The sequence below is a fragment of the Mus musculus genome, chromosome 15 (genome assembly GCF_000001635.26).
Source record: "Mus musculus strain C57BL/6J chromosome 15, GRCm38.p6 C57BL/6J".
Classification (NCBI taxonomy): Eukaryota; Metazoa; Chordata; class Mammalia; order Rodentia; family Muridae; genus Mus; species Mus musculus.
In genome coordinates this window covers 41,304,076-41,322,888 of record NC_000081.6, presented here as the reverse complement: position 1 = coordinate 41,322,888, position 18,813 = coordinate 41,304,076, and the positions used below count along the sequence as shown (strand labels likewise).

Sequence of the window (18,813 nt, the reverse complement as noted above, 5' to 3'; positions counted from 1 at the left end):
ATAACCTGGACTTTAAACTTTTTTCAAAAGCCTCAGAAGACCCCATTGATTAGGCATTCTGACAATGTTGTTTGATAAAGCATACTGATTCAGCAGGAATGAGTCAGTGAAAGGAGGCTAAGGAAGTTGATTTAGGCAGCAAACCTTCTACCAAGGCTTCTCTGCCAGGTACTTGATACAAAGAGTGTTTTTCTTTTCTAAGGATGCACTACAAATGTGAATATAGATGCACATTCACATTCTCCTAAAATCTAAGTTGTACTTCAAAAACCAATGCTATTATCATAGTGCATAGATGCTGGATTCCATCTCTGTAGTCTGAAATCACAACCCTTAATTTCCTCCATTACATATAACAGATCTAAGGTCAAGTTCATGTGTTATGGGCTCCAAATGTCTTCCTCGTCAATTGATATTACAAGAGAAGTTACAGGTGTCTTTTCTTCCAATGATGTGCATTTGGCAAAAGAAATTTGTCCCGAGTGTGTTGTGAAATATCAGAGAAGAGTGCTAATGCTGAGTGAGATGCATTTGTGCCCTTGCATGAGGTTACCTATGCTGTGTGTCCATCACTTGTGTGCACGTTGTTTTCCTCATGAGAATATATGAGAGCAGGCACTGGACCTCGATACACTCTTGAGCTCTGTGCACCTGTTTCAGTGCACACCACTCAACCAAGTGTTTGAGGAATGAGTCTGGGATTGATCCATGTATCTTGGAAGCTATTTTTCTTTCTGTCATTTGGCTTTCAGTATGGAAGATAGTCATGAAAGTTAAGGAGGCTGGAATTATTTCCTTCCTCAATGCTCCAACAATTGTGCCTCATGACAATTTATTCTCTTATGTGTTTTCAAACTAGCAAGGGAGCTTACCAATTTTGGACTTCGTTTTTCCTTAAAATAAGTTTTGTTTTAATACAAATTATTCAGTTTACTTTCAAATAGTCATCATATGTACGTAATCAATCAAGTAATCAAGGCATGTGTTTATGCATAATTTTTAGTCACCCTTGACACAGTCTCACTTCATGGGTCTCAGTATATGAGTTTACTCTTTTTGTGTGTACTTGAAAAAATTCTCATAACTCTGAGAGAGATCAATTTTCCTAGAGAAAATAGCTGTAAACACTATGCTTTTGATTGGCCCATGAATCTTGCCTACAGTTAAGTTATAAAAGATAAATTCTCAATTCTGAAATTCAGTTGGCACATTTTCAAAGGTTCCCAGGACAGGTGGTAGTAATGAGATTCATTTTCAGTTGTCACAGTCAATATAAACCAGAAATTCCAACAAGGAAAACCATTTTATTTTATAGAGCTAAAATAGCACTTCTGCCAGGGAAGCAGGTAGGCTAACTGTAGATCTTGGCATTTCTTTCCTCTCCTCCAAATCCAAACCCCAAGTCTAACCCCACATCTGCAACAGGCCACCTGATGCTACTTCTATTCCCTCCCTGTCCCCATTTCAAAACCTCCATGGTTTAAATCAGGATACCAGCAACAAAAGAAACAACAGAAAACTTACAAGCTAATGGGAACTGAAAACTCACAACTGAATGAAAAATGGGTCAAGACAGATACTAAGAATTCAAAGACTTTCTCGAATTGAATGAAGATGAATATACAACATACCTAAAGCTATGGGGAAAAAAATGAAGGTATTTCTAAGAGGCAAGTTCATAGCACTAAGTATCTACATAAAATAAAATAAAATAAAAAATAAAATAAAATATGGATCTCATACTAATAACTTATCAGCACACCTGAAAACTCAAGGGAGAGAGAGGGAGAGGGGGAGGGGGAGGGGAAGGAGGAGGGGGAGGGGGAGGCGGAGAGGGAGAGAGACCACATCTAGAAGTGAGAAGATGGCAAAATATCTTCAAACTCAGGGCTGAAATCAATAAAGTAGAAACAAAACAAAAACAAACAAACAAACAAACAAAACAATACAAAGAGTCAATGAAACAAAGAGTTGGGTTTTTTGAGAAAACCAATGAGATTGAGTAACCTTTATACAAATTAACTAAAAGGCACAGAGAAATGATCCAAATTGATAAAATTAGAGATGAAAAGGAGGATATAACAATACATACCAAGAAAATCTAGAAAATCATAAGGACTTACTTTAAAAACTTATGTTCTACCAAATTGGAATATCTAAAGATAAAAATAGATAATATTCTTGATACACTTACCAAGGTTAATCAAGATTAGATAAACAACTTAAACACACCTATAATCCCTGTGGAAAAGAGAAGCAGTCATGAAAATCTCCCAACCAAAACAAGCCCAGGTCCAAATGGTTTTATGGCAGAATTCCACCAAGCTTTTAAGGAAGAGTTAATGTCAATGTTTCTCAAATTATTCCACAAAATAGAAGTAGAAAGAATACTTCCCAATTTGTTCTATGAGGTAGCAGTTTCCCTGATACCCGAACCACATAAAAATCCAACAAGGAGAGAATTACAAGCCAATATCTCCTATGAGGGTGTTTTGAATAGGATTGGCCCAATTATTTCATGTGTTTGAATGCTTGGTTACCAGGAAGGGGCTATATTAAGAGGTGTGGCCTTTTTGGAGGAAGTGTGTCATAGGGTATGAGCTTTGAGGTCTCAGATGCTCAAGCCAGTTGTAATGTGTCTGTCTCTTCCTGCTGCCTGCCAATCTGGATGTAGAACTCTCAGCTCCTTCTCCAATATCATGTCTGCTTGCACACTGCCATGTTTCTCACCATGACAATAATGGACTAAACCTCTGGAACTGTAAGCTAGCCCCAATTAAATGTTTGCCTTTGCATAGTGTCTTTTCAGAACAATAGAAACTCTAATACACCTTGTGAACATAGATGCGAAAATTCTCAATAAAATGCTTATAAACAAAATCCAAGAACACATCAAAAAGATGATGTACCAAGATCAAGTAAGTTTCACCTTATAGATGCAAGAATGGTTTAACATACTTAAATCTATCAACACAACCCACCATGCAAACAATCTGAAAGACAAAACCACAAGAATATCTCATTAGATGCAGAAAAGGCCTTTGACAGATTTCAACAATAATTTGTAATAGAAATTCTGCAGAGGTTATAAATACCTGGGATATATCTAAACATAATAAAAGCAGAAAGCCCATAACTAACACCAACATAAATGGAGAGAAACTTGAGGCAAATTCATGAAAATCAGGGACACAACAAGGGCTAATATTCAATATGTATATAAAGAACTCCAAAGGTAGATGTCAAGAAAATAACCCAATTAAAAACAGGGTACAGATATAAACAGAGTTCTCAAAAGAGAAAATTCAAGTAGCTAACAAAGATTCAAATTAATATTTAAATATATTTAGTCATTAGAAAAATAAAAATCAAAACTGTTGGGAGCTATTAAGACAACACTATTGTCCTGATCTCTGAATTGGGCCTCTCTCCCCCACCCCCCCACCCCCGAGAAGAAAAGGGGGTCAAAAGCAGGCCACCAACGCACCGCTCCTAGAACAACCACAGATTGTTCCAGCCCTAAGTCAGCGCTGGATGTCCTGACCACAAGATGTACCCTGATACCACCAAGTTCCTGCTTCCCTGTGTAGTCGCCAAAAGAAAATTTTCTGCTGCCCCATTCCTCCTGCTGAGAAGTACTTCCCCTTTTGCTTGTGCATTTAAGCCTTGAGCCTTGCTAATACAGTGAGACCTTGATGCTAATCAGACTGCCTCCGTGTGTCGTTCATTGCACTTGGTTCTCGTCTCTCCCTCCCCCCATTTGGTTCTTAGGAGAAGGTCCCCTCGAGACCCTCGAGTAACTGGACCTGCTAGACAAAGCTACTTGAGATTTTATGTTATACCAGTCAGAATGGCTAAGATCAATAAAACAAATGGCAGCTCCTGCTGGCAAGCATATGCAGGAACAGGAGCATTCATTCATTGCTGGTGGAAGTAAAAATTCATATAGCCACTATGGAATTAGTGTGGGGCTTTCTCCAGAAGATAGGAGTCTGTTTACCTTGAGATCAAGCTACACCACTCTTGGGCACATACCCAAAGGATATTTCATCCTACTTTAGAGTCTTTTGTGCAACCATGTTCTTTGCTTTTCTATTTATAATAGCCACAAATTAGAAACAAGCTAGATGTCCTTCAACAGATAATTGGATAAAGAAAACCTGGCACATATATACAATAAAACATTAATTAGTCATTAAAAAAAGAGAAATCATAACATTTGCAGGTAAATGGATAAAACTACTAAAATCATGGTAAGAAAGATTTATCTTTCTGAGTTAAGAATCAGCCTCAAAAAGATAAATACACTATGTATTCACTTATATGTAGATATTAGCTGTTAATTCAATGATAACCAGGCTATATAGTTTGTAAAACCATGAGTATAGGTATAGAGTAAGAGAAGTGGGTTGAGCAGACAGATAGATATATCTCCTTAGTAAAGGAAAATAGAGTTGACAGTTTTAGATGGATGGGGGTGGCTGGAACAAAAGGATCAAGTTGGGGGCATGTGAATAGAGGGCTAAAGGGGGTATATAAGAAGAGGTAGCTAAAATAAAGGGTCTTTGAAGGTTAGTGTGGAAACCTCATACAGTAGAAGATAGGTGGATAGATAGATAGATAGATAGATAGATAGATAGATAGATAGGAAAACAATTTAAATGAAACTGTCTATACTGATGGGGAAGATAGAGTCCCAACTTGTCATTTCTTGTCACCAAATGAAGCTTCCAACACTAGAAAAAGAGTACATATAATTGAGTTGTTGTTCCCATGAGATTCCCATCCCAAACAACCAGACTTTTTTCCAAAGTTGTTGGTGTCTCTCAACAAAACTAAAAGCAAGACCTCAATCGATGAAGACAATACCTACATAGTTCATTGAACATGGTGAAGTTGAGCTAGTATCTACATAGAGCCTTCACATCTATATGCTAGTGACCTTGGTACAGAAAGGTACTCTGCACCTTGCCAAAAGAGAATTGTAAAGGAGACCCAGCTATAAACCACTCTGATCACCAACGGTGTGATGTCTGCAAATTACACTAGTACAATGGTGGCACAAATCTTGTGGGAGCAACCAACCAATATCTGATTTGAATGAAGGCCCTCTCTACTGAGATGGAACTCATACCCAACCCTGCTTAGGTGGTCAAGAACCTAAGACTAGATAAAAAAAACCTAACTAGATAGGTAGGTAGGTAGGTAGGTAGATAGATAGATTCCAAATTATAGTGTTCTACTAAAAGAGTATAGCAATAAAATGAGTCTTTGTGACATTTTTTCCTAACTCATAGTTCAGTGCCTTGCTAAGCTATCATCAGAGAAGCTTTCTCCTACAGCAGATGGGAACAAATTCGGAGACCCACAGCCAGACGATATTCAGAGAATGAGAGATCTTGGAATGCTCAGGCCAAACTCTCCATCAAATCCTTCCTCTCCAGGCTCAGGGAACCCTGCAGAAGAGGAGAAGGAAAAACTGGTGAGAGCAAGAGGTGGTGGAGATCATCATGGAAACAAAGCCTTTTAAACCGACAGAATACAACCACATTTGAACTCAGAATGAGGAAGGATCTGCAGGGCTGGCATGGGTCATTTTCGGATGGAGTCCTAGAGTTGAAAGGTAATGTGAACACATGCATTCATCCTTAAACCAAAAGCTATCTCCAGTTGATAACAACTTTCAAATAAAAATTTAGTTTTCTCCATGGATGTATCACTAGGGAAACAAACTACTCTTGAGGGTAAGCTACATGCCTAGCAGTAGACAGCCCACAGAAATGAGCTCATGGGCATCAATACATATTGTTGATCATCTTACAGTTTAACAATTTGAAAATTATCATATAAGCAATTGATATCAATAATATAAAAAAATCTGTATTATTTTCAAACATTCTTCCTATATTTTTGTTTGGATAAGTAATTGATCTAGCTTCCATCAGTTTATATTTAAATGATTATAAGTAAAGCACAGTCATATTTGCACTTGCTCTCAATGGGCTTCTGGAAGACTTATAGACAGTAATATATCCTAGATACCAAGAAGAAGCCAATATTCAGGTTTTTTTTTAATATCATTCATTGCATTTCTAGAGTTGCATCTTCATTTTGCTTTATCAGAACTAAAATGACTTGCATATGTGATTATTCAGAATAGAATAAAAGACTTGCTATCAGTCTGAGAAGCTAAAACACCATATTTTATTCAGCAACATAGCAAGAATGCTAACATTATTTATATTTGTTTCAAAACTAGTGTATTGATATAATTTTGTGACATGAGAAATCAGTATGACCTTTTGTGAAATCATTTTGGCTCTAAGTCAGAAGTCACAATTGAGTAAATCAAACAGAAACTCTTTCTAGACATTTTTGAGGCATTTTGTTGTTTGTTTGCTCGTTTGTTTGTTCATTTGTTTGTTTTTGAGACAGGGTCTTTCTACATAGCCCCGTTGGCGTCCATGATAGATAGTGTGGTTTCCGGTTGAGACCTGAAGACACTGAAGGGATGTTAGGAGTTTTGCCTTCTCCAAGACACCAGGTCCCTGTTACTAGCTGCAGCCAACCCATAGATTTGCGGCCATCACTCATATAAAGGCAACACCCCAAACCCCTCCACATATGGAAGACATGACCTGTGATCACGTAGGCTCAAGACAGATCTTTATGTAATGAGGTACATAAAGGCCTGGAGGGTTTAGCCAATAAGCTTTCCTTCCCAAACACTCCTCCCTGCAAAAGTTATTTAACCAAGTCCACCCTGAGAAGTTGGGTATGTTTTTACACAGCCACTTTCTGCCATAACAATAAATGTCTTAGGCTGATGCTTGCAACCAACCATTGGACTGAGCACAGGGTCCCCAATGAAGGAGCTAGAGAAAGGACTAGGAGCTGAAGGTATTTGTAGACCCATAGGAAGAACAACAATATTAACCAACCAGACTTTCCAGAACTCCCAGGGAGTAAACCACCAACCAAAGAGTACACATGGGGGGACCCATGGCTCCAGCTGCATATGTAGCAGAGGCCCTTGGTCTTGTGAAGGCTCAATGCCCCAGTATAGGGGAATGCCAGGGTGGGGAGGTAGGAATGAGAGGGGGTCACTCTCATAGAAGCTGGGGGAAAGGATAGGGAGTTTTTTTTGGGGGGGGGGTAACCAGAAAAAGGGATAACATTTGAAATGTAATTAAATGAAATATCCAAAACAAAAACAAGCAAAAATAAAAAACAAAAAACACCAAAAACAAAAAACAAAAACATCCATGGACTGCCTCTTTTTGTCAGTATCCACAGTGAGCCATGGAGAAGGCCTTAGCCTATAGAGCCACAATCTAATCTCCCATAGAAGGCCTCTCTGTGCTCTCAGCCATAGCTGCCATCAAGCCCAAAACTGCCAGCCAGCGAGCCAAGAACTCTCCTCAGCTGGAGCTCCCCTCTTTCCCCTTTGGCCCAGGCTAGATCTAGCGGGGGGGGGGGGGGGTGGGGGGGGTGAGGGGGTGGTGGGGGGGTGGGGGCCCACTCAGCTCTTCCACGGCTCCAGTGGTGACGGGATGTGCAAGAGCCCGAGAACCTGGCGGCCCAGACCTGAGGACCCCTGAATGAGCTTTGGCTGTCCTGTGCCTCAAACTGCTCTTTCCCACTCCTGGAGCTTCCTGGGACTTCCCTACTTCCCAGCACCCACCGGGCTATGGCATGGGTAAGGTCTGTCAACTCCCACGTCCTGCCTCCCCAGGCAGCCATGACCTGTGGTGGAGCAGACTTGGGACCCACAATCCTACAGTGGTGCTGGAAGTTACTATGGAAACCAGTCTGGCCTTGAACTCACAGAGATCCACTTCTGCCTTCCAAGTGCTGGGATCAAAGAGGCCTCCACTCCCGGTGCAGGAAAATATCTGCAAAGCAAAACATATGTAAAAATAGTCAGTGAGCTCTGTCTATGGGGTACAAGTTTGACAGCTCTAACAGCCAATCCTGTCAGTGCCCACCCTGTGCCAAGCACATTGTGTTTTATCTGCTTTATATTCCCACTTAATCTTCATGACCTCCCTTCTTTCTCTTCTCACCAGCCCTGGAGTGTCATGGGACTTGCCACTGGCCAGGAAGCATTGTACCAGAGAGTTTTTTTCTCTAAACCAGCAAATTATGTAACATCACAAGGAGAGACAGTAGTTTATAATCCCATAGGGAGCATTATATAAATGTTTCGACTGGATTGGAAATTATATAATTATGATATTGAATATTTGCTATGGAAGTATGAAGCAATGTAGGCTTAAAATAATTGTACTAGCCCATACTATACAATTGTGCTCAATGGTAAACTCCTGTCTGGCATGAGGATACTGGTATATAACTTGTCTGCACAGCCAGCAGTACTCACATAGGTATTAAGAGAGAACCGAGGTTAGGAAAGATGGAATTAAAGAGACAATTGCCTCTAGTTCCTACGAACAAGATGATGTAGCCTACATAGTGTGCCTCAGAGGACATTTGAACTGAATGACAGCCAAGAACACCTGATGTTGACATGGGAAGTTAGAGCTCGAGGCACATCCAGACGCAGAAGGAAAATTTCCGTGGACTGTCAAGCAGAAAAGAGTTCATGAAGATTGACAGCTGAACCTTATACTTCTGTTCTATTCCAACTACAGGGCAAGCTCCAGTTCATAAGCTCAGATGGGAAGCAGCGCCCCTCTGGGGTCAAAGGCTGGAGGCACTGTAAACCCCTGCATGACTGCTCATGATAGTAGACCAGCCAGAAAGGTCTGCTCTCTTTGAACACAGTCACTTCCACATGCTTCTAGTTTTTAGAATCATCAACCATCAGGAGCTACAGAAGGCCGACTAGAGAAGAGCACGAAGGGTCTAAGTCATCTGGAGCAGGGCTTTACGGCGCCCCCAGACCTCTCCACCCCACCCCACCTCCACCCTTTGGTAGAACCCTGAAATAATTATAATGATATTCTGAACCTTAAGTAACTTAAAAAAATGGTTGTAGCTACTTCAGACTGATCTCTCTATAAGGGAGATATTCTTCATAAGATACAATGGTAAATAAAGTATCTTCCCTTTGATATTTTTAAAACACGTAAATATACAGGATAGCATGATATAACTGATAGCCTTTGAATTCTAAGGTATGCTTTACAATGGTAAAGTATCTCCCCTTTGATATTTTTAAAACACTCAAATATACAAGGTAGCATGATATAACTGATAGTCTTTGAATTCTTAAACGTACAGGATTCTACGGTATGTGAGAAAGTCAAAGAGACCCACGTAGAGCTTGGCAAAGAAGCTAAAACATTCAATTAAAATGATATATTTATAGATATTTTTACTTTATAAATTTCCCTTTACATCATAATGTTTCCTTAGCAATTGTAAGAGTTTCGTAATTGGCAAAGGGCCTAGTTTAGTGAACTTTCCCTTCAGCTGTGTTCTCTAGTTCTCTATTGAGGTTCTCGTAAGTGGATACTTTTAAAAAGCATATCTTTTTCTTTCTCTCACACAGGGTCATGATGCTAATGGCCACAACAGTGAATTCATTTATTCACAGCAGATATTTAATGCTGGCTGTTGTTGGATCTCTTAGTGAATTTTTCTAATAGCTTATAGTTATAGAGGGTACAGGCTTTCTCTCAAAACAAACCAGTGCATGTTCCAAGATGGAGGTAACTAAGCATGACCTTTCCTTCAAATGTATAAGGCAAACCTAAATAAAACAACGACCAGTTTGTGTCAAAGCTAATAAGAAATGAGAGGCAGTTAACTATTTGTCTCTTTTCTAGACTTCATGAGCCTGCTCATTGATATCTAATGAATATTCTGTTTGGAGACTTTCAGTGGTGTGTGGCACTTGGTCAGTTTGATGTGACTCCAGTCCCTCATTCAAAAAAGAATAATCAATTACAATGGGGAAATGCATGCAAATCTTCACCTTTCACTCCTCTTTTCCTTCCCTTCTCTCTTCCTCACCTCAAAGAAAAACGGAGAAGTTACCTGCTTGCCACTGGATAAATTTTAATATGTTTGACTTAAAGTTCTAATTATTTTGATGTAGCATTTCTGTGGTAAGTCAGCTTATTAAACCTCTTAAAGAATGAAAATTATTTTATACCAGTCAAACATTTAAAAATAATCATATGTAGTATGAAGTTGCAAAGGTGTTAATACCCATATTTACATTTATTCTGTTTTATGTGATGTTAATAAGCATGGTAATATTTATTCTCTCTCTCTCCCTCTCTCTCTCTCTCTTTCTCTCTCTCTCTCTCTCTCTCTCTCCCTCTCCCTCTCCCTCTCTCTCTCTCTCTCTCTCTCTCTCTCTCTCTCTCTCACACACACACACACACACATCCTTTTATAAAAGGATAACTTGTAGGTTAACATTCTAATGCCAAACTTTCTCCTGGGAGGGTCTCCAGTCCTCTTGACATCACAGAGTTATGTGCTAGTGAAGAACGCCATGCTGGCCCTGCCTCTTCAGATTGACACCAACCTGCAGCAACTAGTCAAATGTCATTTCTGTTAAAATGCATATATTATCTAAGAGTTTAAAATGTGCTTTTAAACAGCAATGCATAAGAACTGGGTGAACTGTATCTTGAATACAGCCTGTTTCAAGAGACTTCCAAAAGGAAGATTTCAAAGTTCTATCCCTGAGTGGAATCCATCAAGCAAAAGCACTTTGTCCCAGAGTGATTCTGGGCCAGCTTGATGCTAATGAACTTCTTTTCTAGGCCTCTAATCAGCTGCACTTCCTGTGACTCAGCCGAGCCTCCCACTCGCTCTTGAAGAGTCATGGACCATTTGGAAATAGTTCGGAATACGCACCTTTTATGCTTTGATGACATCAAAGTGGGGCTATTTAATCACCAAGAGGCAAACATTTGCCTCTGGATGCAGCCCCACCACTGTTTTGTTTCACTTTTTTTTTTTTTCCAAGCAGCTAACTTGTGGTGACTATTTCCTGTGGCCAGAATGTCTCCTAGAAGTTTGTGACCATGACCTTACTTCCCCATCCTTCATGGTGAGTGTCACGGTTGTCCTCAGTTTTTCAAGTGAGTAAACAGACTCACAGTATTAAAGAACCAGTTCACACTCACACAGATAGACTTGGAATCTAAGACTGGGGCCCTGAGTCTAACCCTGTTCAGCCTTCCACCCAGCCCCTGTCTCCTTATTTTCTGCGCTCTGCCCAATCCACCCCGCCTTTCTACACTCACAGTCCTATCACTCCAGCTCCCTATCACACGCTCCCTGTCTGTGGCTGCTGTTCCCTCTGCTTGCCCTGCAAACTTCTACTTGCTCAGACACAGCTCTAGAGATAACGTAGACAGGTTTTGAAGAACTTGAAAAGGAGAGAACTACAGTTTTGACTTGGCCATCAGTTTATTGTGTATGCACTGGTAATTGAAAGGAAGGAAAAAGAAATTCCTTGTTCTGCTACCTATTAGTAGTCTGATAGTTGGGGAGCTAAGTGTACTAGGGGCCAGGGCATGTATGTATTAGATCACTCCTGAAGTTTAATTTATCAATGTGTGTGACTTTCTTTACATCACTACAAGGACGCAGTCAGCATGCCCTGACTAAAGATTCTCAATAGCATCTGGGATTTGTGGACTGAATGACATTCTAATACCCACAATTCACTTCTTAATCTTCTAATTTCCCTCTTTACTACCAATGGAATATGCTTTTGTTTAGTAGTAATCCACTCATTTGCTTGACACAGACTAGTGGGGGAACTTGTATTCCTCCCTGTCCTGGTATACAAAGAATAGAGTGAACTGATTAGCTCATATCATAGAATACATGAGTGCTATGTTTATAACAAATTTCCAATACTCTATTCTCTGATGCTTATTTTAGATATGTGCACAATTATAGTTTATCTTCACTTACTCTGTTGGAAGCACACTGCTTTTCTCTTCTGACACATCTGTTGTCATCTCTCAGGACTAGGCCATGATCATACAGACACTCAAAATTTAGAGCATGAATCACTCAGGTGTCCACTGTGAACAATCACTGAAAGAGTGGACCCTTAGCTGTGTTTAGCTTGTTTCTAGGCCCCTTAAACTTCTACCGACTTAATTACTTTCTGCTTTCAGACACCCAAGTGACTCATTTCTCCAGTAATATTGAGTTATGCTTTTGTGTCTCTGCTTTCACACGTCATAATCACACACAAAGTCCCCATCTTCCAGCTTTTAAACCTCATTTAAAAAACTTTCAAAGAAAACCTTGTTATGCCTATGATTTCTCATTTACTCTATTTATTCTATTATTCCCCTATTTATGCTTTAATTCTACCCAGCTTGGCTTGTTTTCTCCATATCTCTCCTGTTGTCAGCTTCAGTATGTACTGATCTCATCTGTTACTACTCAGCTTTTCGGCTGAATTTATCCCTACGAGTCTCTCATGTATGAGCTTATATGACATGATACTCTACCCCCACTGGCAACCCCCATCATCTCCTTTGCTTGGCTCCCCTCATCTATTTGACTCTTGATGACTTCAAAAATGTACGTTTTTTTTTCCTTTTATATTTAGAATTTCTCTGCAACACATTCTCCTTGATTCAAATTTAAATTAGATATAACCATGCACAATGTCTTTCAAAGTAAAATTCAGAGGTATGCTATCAATCCCTTGATCCAGCCTGACAGCCACAACTTCAACCCCGTCTCTGAGATCCATATGCACAAGTATAAGTGCTGTATCTTCATCAGTTGCCTTATGGGCATCTCAGATATACAACATGCTTAAAGCTAAATTCTATATCAATCCTTGCTCAATTCCAAATTATCTTTGTTGTTAAAGGCCATCACTTAAGAACCATCCTCATTTAGTGCATTTTCTTTCACTCCAAAAACCCATCAGCTACCTAGTCCTTCTCTGTTGTGGTTGTTTGTCCCTCCTGTCTTGGTTGTTTGTCCTTCCCTGTTATGGTTGTTTGATTGAGGATGGTTCCTATAAGCTCATATGTTTGAATGCTTGATCTCCATTTAGTGAAACTGTTTGCGAAGGATTGATAGGTGTGGCCTTATTAAAGGAGATGTATCCCTGGGGATGCTTTGAAGTTTCAAATCCCATACCTGAGCTGCCCCGCTCCCTGCTGCCTGTGGATTAGGATGTTGTCCCATGCAATGTCTGCCTGCTGCCACACTCCCCACTGTGAGCATCATGTACTAACTGTCTGACTGTAAACAAGCCCCCAGTTAAGAGTACTTTCTTTTATAAGTTTCCTTGGTCATGGTGTCTAATCACAGCCACACAACAGAAATTTAGGCACCTAACATCTGCCATCCTTAGTTTCCAGATCCACCATAAGACATTGCAGTACAAGTGTATTAACACCATGAATGAAAATGATCACACTTCTGTTTTCTCTAACCATGGCAACCATCTAAAACAAGTAAGCAAACAGACAACACAATAGCAACAACCAACCAAAAAACCACTTTTTAAAACTTCCCTGTGGCTAGTCTAGATAGATAGCTAAGTCAGTAATGTTCATCTCACACAGAAGCTGAGGTTGATCTCCAGAGACCACATAAAAATTCAGAGGTGTGCAGTGCAGGCCCAGGGGATGGTGCACGCACGAGCACACACATACACACACACACACACACACACACACACACACACACACACACACACACACCTAACACATGGACACATGTATTAAAAACATCTATTCATCTATATACACATTAAAGAAAAAGACTTTCTAATTATTTAGACTATTAATTGTCCTTTCCATAGGACCATGGCTTTTACCTAGACACAACTATGATCATTCATGTATATATTTTTCAAGGCTGCTTTTGAGTTGCAGTCATGTTCATTTGGGTCAGCACCTATGGTATTTACTCACTGAGCCTTTGCATAAAATGTTTAGTACTCTATTCTCTTATACTCTGTCTGACTTTCTACAATATAATTCTTATGTAATTCTGAGTTCATCGCTCCCTAACTTATTTGGACTCCTTCCCAACAAAAGACCTTATCCCTATTATTGGAACAGGCCTAGTACTTCACTAGTAGAAAGGATTTCTTTGTAGCTTTTCTGCCCTCAATATGCTCTTTTCATAGATTTTTGCTTGCTTGGTGCATTCTTACTATCCAGATCTCCTCTCCTTGGAGAGCAATATCCATGCTATCTTATGTGAAGTTGTCCCTAATTATGCTCTACTTTTAATTTTGTTCAAATCACTTATTCCCAACCAGCAATTATCTAGTTTTTTTAGCTAACCTTTTATTTTTTTCCACATTCGAAACTTCATAATCCCGGGCTGTTTTCTACTTTATTCTTTGCTCTGCCTGACTAGCAGATGTATATATTACATATGCTCAATAAATGTTTACAGATAAAGAATTCTGCTCATTGTTGTTAGTCCTGGGATAGGTTTTCTATCAAACACTCCCATATATGAGCTTAAAGCTCACATTGCTCCTGTAACTGTAAGTGTCTCTTGCCATTCTTATTTAGCATCCCCTACCAAGACAGCAATGCCCCTGGGTTGGCAACGGGTGTGCAGATAAAAGACTACAGAGATGCTCTCAGGAAATAGTGTCTGCTTTATTTCAAGTGAGCAGCCACTTATCTAGTGGGAACCTAATGATGTGACTGGTTAGCACATTACCTCAGATTGCACAGCAAGCGCTCATACCACCAAGGTTTTTCTGCAGAAAAAGCACATTAAAGGATGTAGAGAATGCCGACTAGTCTGCAGGCCAGCTACTGGCTATACACTTCTTCAGAATTCAGTGTTTTGACTCCACCATGTCATGCCTCATTTTCTCCTACAGTCTTGGGTTGAAGACCACAAAGCAACATTGTTTATTGGTCACCTCTGGATGGCAAAATCAACACATTCCAAGAGAACTGAGGACACTGCCAGCCATTCTCCTCATTCCATTATTCTAACTTTTCTGTCTGGCCTTTGGAGAGGTGTTGTAAAGATGCTATAATTTATGACATGTTTTCATAAAGCAGACTTTTCATTTTCCATATTTTCTATTCATGGCCACTAGCCCAACAAAACTTACTAAATCAGCCTCAGCATTTGAAATAAAGGGTGAATCCAGAGGATTAATTCATAACACAGTAGTAGGAATCATACTTTATCACTTTGCTGGCATTTTCTCTAAAGTCCCTACTTATTGTGATGTCTTCTGATCAGAGACCCTTCAGTATTCCTGGATTTAGATTCTGTAGCTCCGTCTTTGTAGAATAAGACATTCTCTTCCCTTAGTAACATTTATCAAATCTTTCTGTATCAGGCTTTTTAGTTAGGTACTAAGGTCATGTTGGTAAACCTGCTACATGTGGTGTTTACAATCTATTGGGTATGAATCTTAGCTCCAGATTGTCTTAACATCCTTATTTTTTAAGTGAGTGATCTTCATCCACACTGAAAGCTTATTGTAAAGACGAAATGATACTATGTCTTCACAATGCCCACTGTAAGCCAGATGGTGGTGACTCATGTCTTTAATTCCAGCACTTGGGAGGCAGAGGCAGGGAGATATCTGTGAATCCGATGAAGTCTTGTCTATGGACAAGGCAGCCTTGTCATGATAAGTTTCATGACAGCCAGGACTATGGAGAGAAACTCTGTCTTGAAAACAAAACAAAAAGCAAACAGAAAACCCCAAACCCAAATTATCCACTATAACAGCTTTCCAAAGACAGGCATTAAGAAATGCATATTAATTATCTATTGTATGATTTATAAAGGGGAAGTCGATATTGGCAATGAAATTATGTCATCCAGATACTCAGTTTTTATTGTTTTTTTCTCACTCAGCTCACACGTAAATATAATGTATTTATAGGAACACAAACTAACATACAATTGGCTTAACTCACAAATAAAGCTTGTGAAGGGCCTCAGCAAGAGTGATTTTCTAGAATTACATAGTACTTTTAACACTAGAAATCAAAATTACCACTTTAGAATGTTTCCAAAGAATTGGTGATACACAGATGTCAGATGATTGCTGTAAACATACTTTCATTAATCTAGTTGCATCTAGTTTCATCAGCATGCATATGCAGCTACCAGCTCCAGTGAGCAGAAAAAGGCAGTTAAGGAAAGCTTATCTTCAGCTATTGGCATCCCAACTCGCTTACACCAAGCTCTTCCTAAATGCTATCTTGACACTTAAAGTGGCTTTATAAGAAGGAACCAAACTGAAGCCACTTTGAATAAAGCTTCCATTTTGAATATTGGCTAAACAAAGTTAAAATTCCCAAGATATCCCTGGGCAACTGACAGCTTGCTTGGCAGAAATAGACACGTGCATGTGTAACTGACATCCTGGTTAAAGCAAGTTGAGACATGAATACTAGGCAAGTTGTCTCGCCACAGTTGAATAAACTAACCAATGAGAATAAGATAAGTGTACCTGTTCCTATGGAAATCCCCTATCCCTAAACCCTGATTGGTGGAAAAATGTAACAAATATCTGTTGACACAGATATTTGTGGTTTTCAGGCTTTTTTTTAAAGATATTTTTTATTGGTTATTTTATTTATTTACATTTCAAATGTTATTCCCTTTCCCAGTTTCCCCTCCAAAATCCCCCATCCAATCCCCCTCCCCTGCCTCTATGAGGGTGCTCCCCCACTCATCCACCCATTCCTGCTTCCCCACTCTAGCAACCCCCTATGCTGGTTCATCAAGCCACCACAGGACAAGCTGTGTAACATTCTGGCTGAAGGTCGCAGTTCAACTCCCGAGTGTGTTCTGTAGCCCTGATCCATAAGTAGCAGCTTGATTACAATAAATTTTTGTCATTTGCATTGACCTGGTGTTTGAGTTGTATTGGGTCTAAGCAGACTCCATGAGAGCTTCTTATGTCTTGTATAATTGCATTTAAAAAATAATAATATAATACACTGTGTAAAATGAGAATTAACTTTGTATAATCGTGTTGGCTCCTCTTCAGTTCAGATGTGCCTGTGTGGTGGCATTCAAAACTGGGGCCTTTAGAGGTGCTAAGCTATGGTACTCCATCCGCCCCCACCCCATGAATGATATTTAGACCCTTAAGGAACAGTTGTTTTCTCAGGCTTCTACCTTCTTATCCTGTGAAGACAGGAAGGTCCTCATTAGATAGCAGTTATGGATGCCTTGGTTTCGACTGGGCAGTCACCAGAACTGTAAGAAATGAGGTTCTAACATTTTTTTTCCTTGTTGTAACGGTTGTTGTTTTTTAAACGCCCCAGCCTGCGTGACTTTGATATAGTGCTACAAATAGATAAAACCAATAGATACTTCTCACTCATGAGAACTCAAATACCTGACTGAGAAGTTTTCAAGGAATGTGCTTTGATCTCACATTCTGAATATCACTCATGGACTCTTAGGTGGAGAGATATAATGATTTTGTGCTTTAATCAATAACTGCCATCCTTCCAGAAGGTTTTCCTATTTTTTAACTTAGGGATCTTCATCCACACTGAGAGCTTATTGTAATGACCAAATGATACGATGTCTACAAAATGCCCAGGAAACAGATAAAAACCAATTATCCACTGTGTGATTTACAAAGAAAAAAAATATTGGCAATGAAGCAAAATCCTCAAGGTACTCAATTTTTATTGACTTTCTCAATCATTCCAGCCCTAAATATAATGTGGAAGGCTCTGAGGTATCCCACCCTGTGCATGAGATTAAGGTCCTTACAGAGATTTGTTATTTATTATTTAAGAATTAGCTTTGTGAAACTAACAAAAGAGGAATAAGTGGCAAATTGAAATCAAACAATTATGGTTTTTGGTCCCATGAAAATACAAAGGAAGTTTCCTGATGAGTGAATATTGAATACGTATGTGATAATAAATACCATCAACCAGACAGTGTCTAGACTACCTAAGAGACAAACTTCTGGTCATGCTTGTGAGGGATTAACTAGGTTAACTGAGGTGGAAAGATGCACTTTAAGTGTACCTGGTACCCTTCCATCATGGACTGGGGTCCTGGGTTGAGTAACACTGAGGAATAGAAAGTTAACTGTAAGCTAGAAAGCTAACTGTAAGCATTCACAGCTCTCTGTTTTCTAAGGCTGAGGACACATGTGTCTATCAACCTCACCCTCCTGTCACCATATTTTCCTCACTATGATGAACTTCCCCTCAACAGTACACACACATGAGCCCTTCCTTAAGCTGCTGTGGTCAGGTGTATCATCACAGTGAGGAATGTAACTAGTATAGTTTGACTACTAAAAAACAATCACTAGACATACATGAAACTTCACATGCATTGCTATATAAACTTAGTAAACAATGTAGTAATGTCAACTTATTATGATAATCCATTCTGAATTTTAAGAAGGTTTCTCAATAATCACCATGTTTTAAATTTTATTGTCATCTGCAATATAAAATAGGCCTCTTTTCTCAATACTAATTTTAAAAAGGTTTTAACATTCTGGAGAGCTTTCAAGGGCAGAGGTCCTTGATCCTTGTTCTAAACAAGCACTCTAAACAATGAATTTAAGTTAAATGCAAGATTATGTATGTGAAATAAATACCATTTTTGCATTGCTTTCTTTAAATGATACAATATATGTTAAAGAACGTATCAAAAATTGCTTTCCAATTCACAACTACATTGGCCTCCACAGTTCTACATTTCTACTTAGTGAGCTTCATATTTTTATTTGAAAACATATAGAATAAACCAAGTTTCTATTCAAAACCTAAGCTTTTAGGAAGAAAAAAATTAAAAAAAAAACCTAAATTCCTGTCCATAAAGTTTTTTTGTCTTTATCATCTAGTTGACTGG

The 18,813-nt window shown here is 39.2% G+C and overlaps 1 long non-coding RNA gene across 1 annotated transcript; it reads left to right on the top strand.

Annotated features, from left to right (window-relative positions):
• Window positions 1-5,448: 5,448 nt before the first annotated feature.
• On the top strand, window positions 5,449-17,592 carry Gm41312. The gene is made up of 3 exons (XR_875322.2): window positions 5,449-5,623; window positions 10,955-11,035; window positions 17,468-17,592. It is a non-coding gene; the product is annotated as a predicted gene, 41312 (long non-coding RNA).
• The last annotated feature ends 1,221 nt before the right edge of the window (window positions 17,593-18,813 follow it).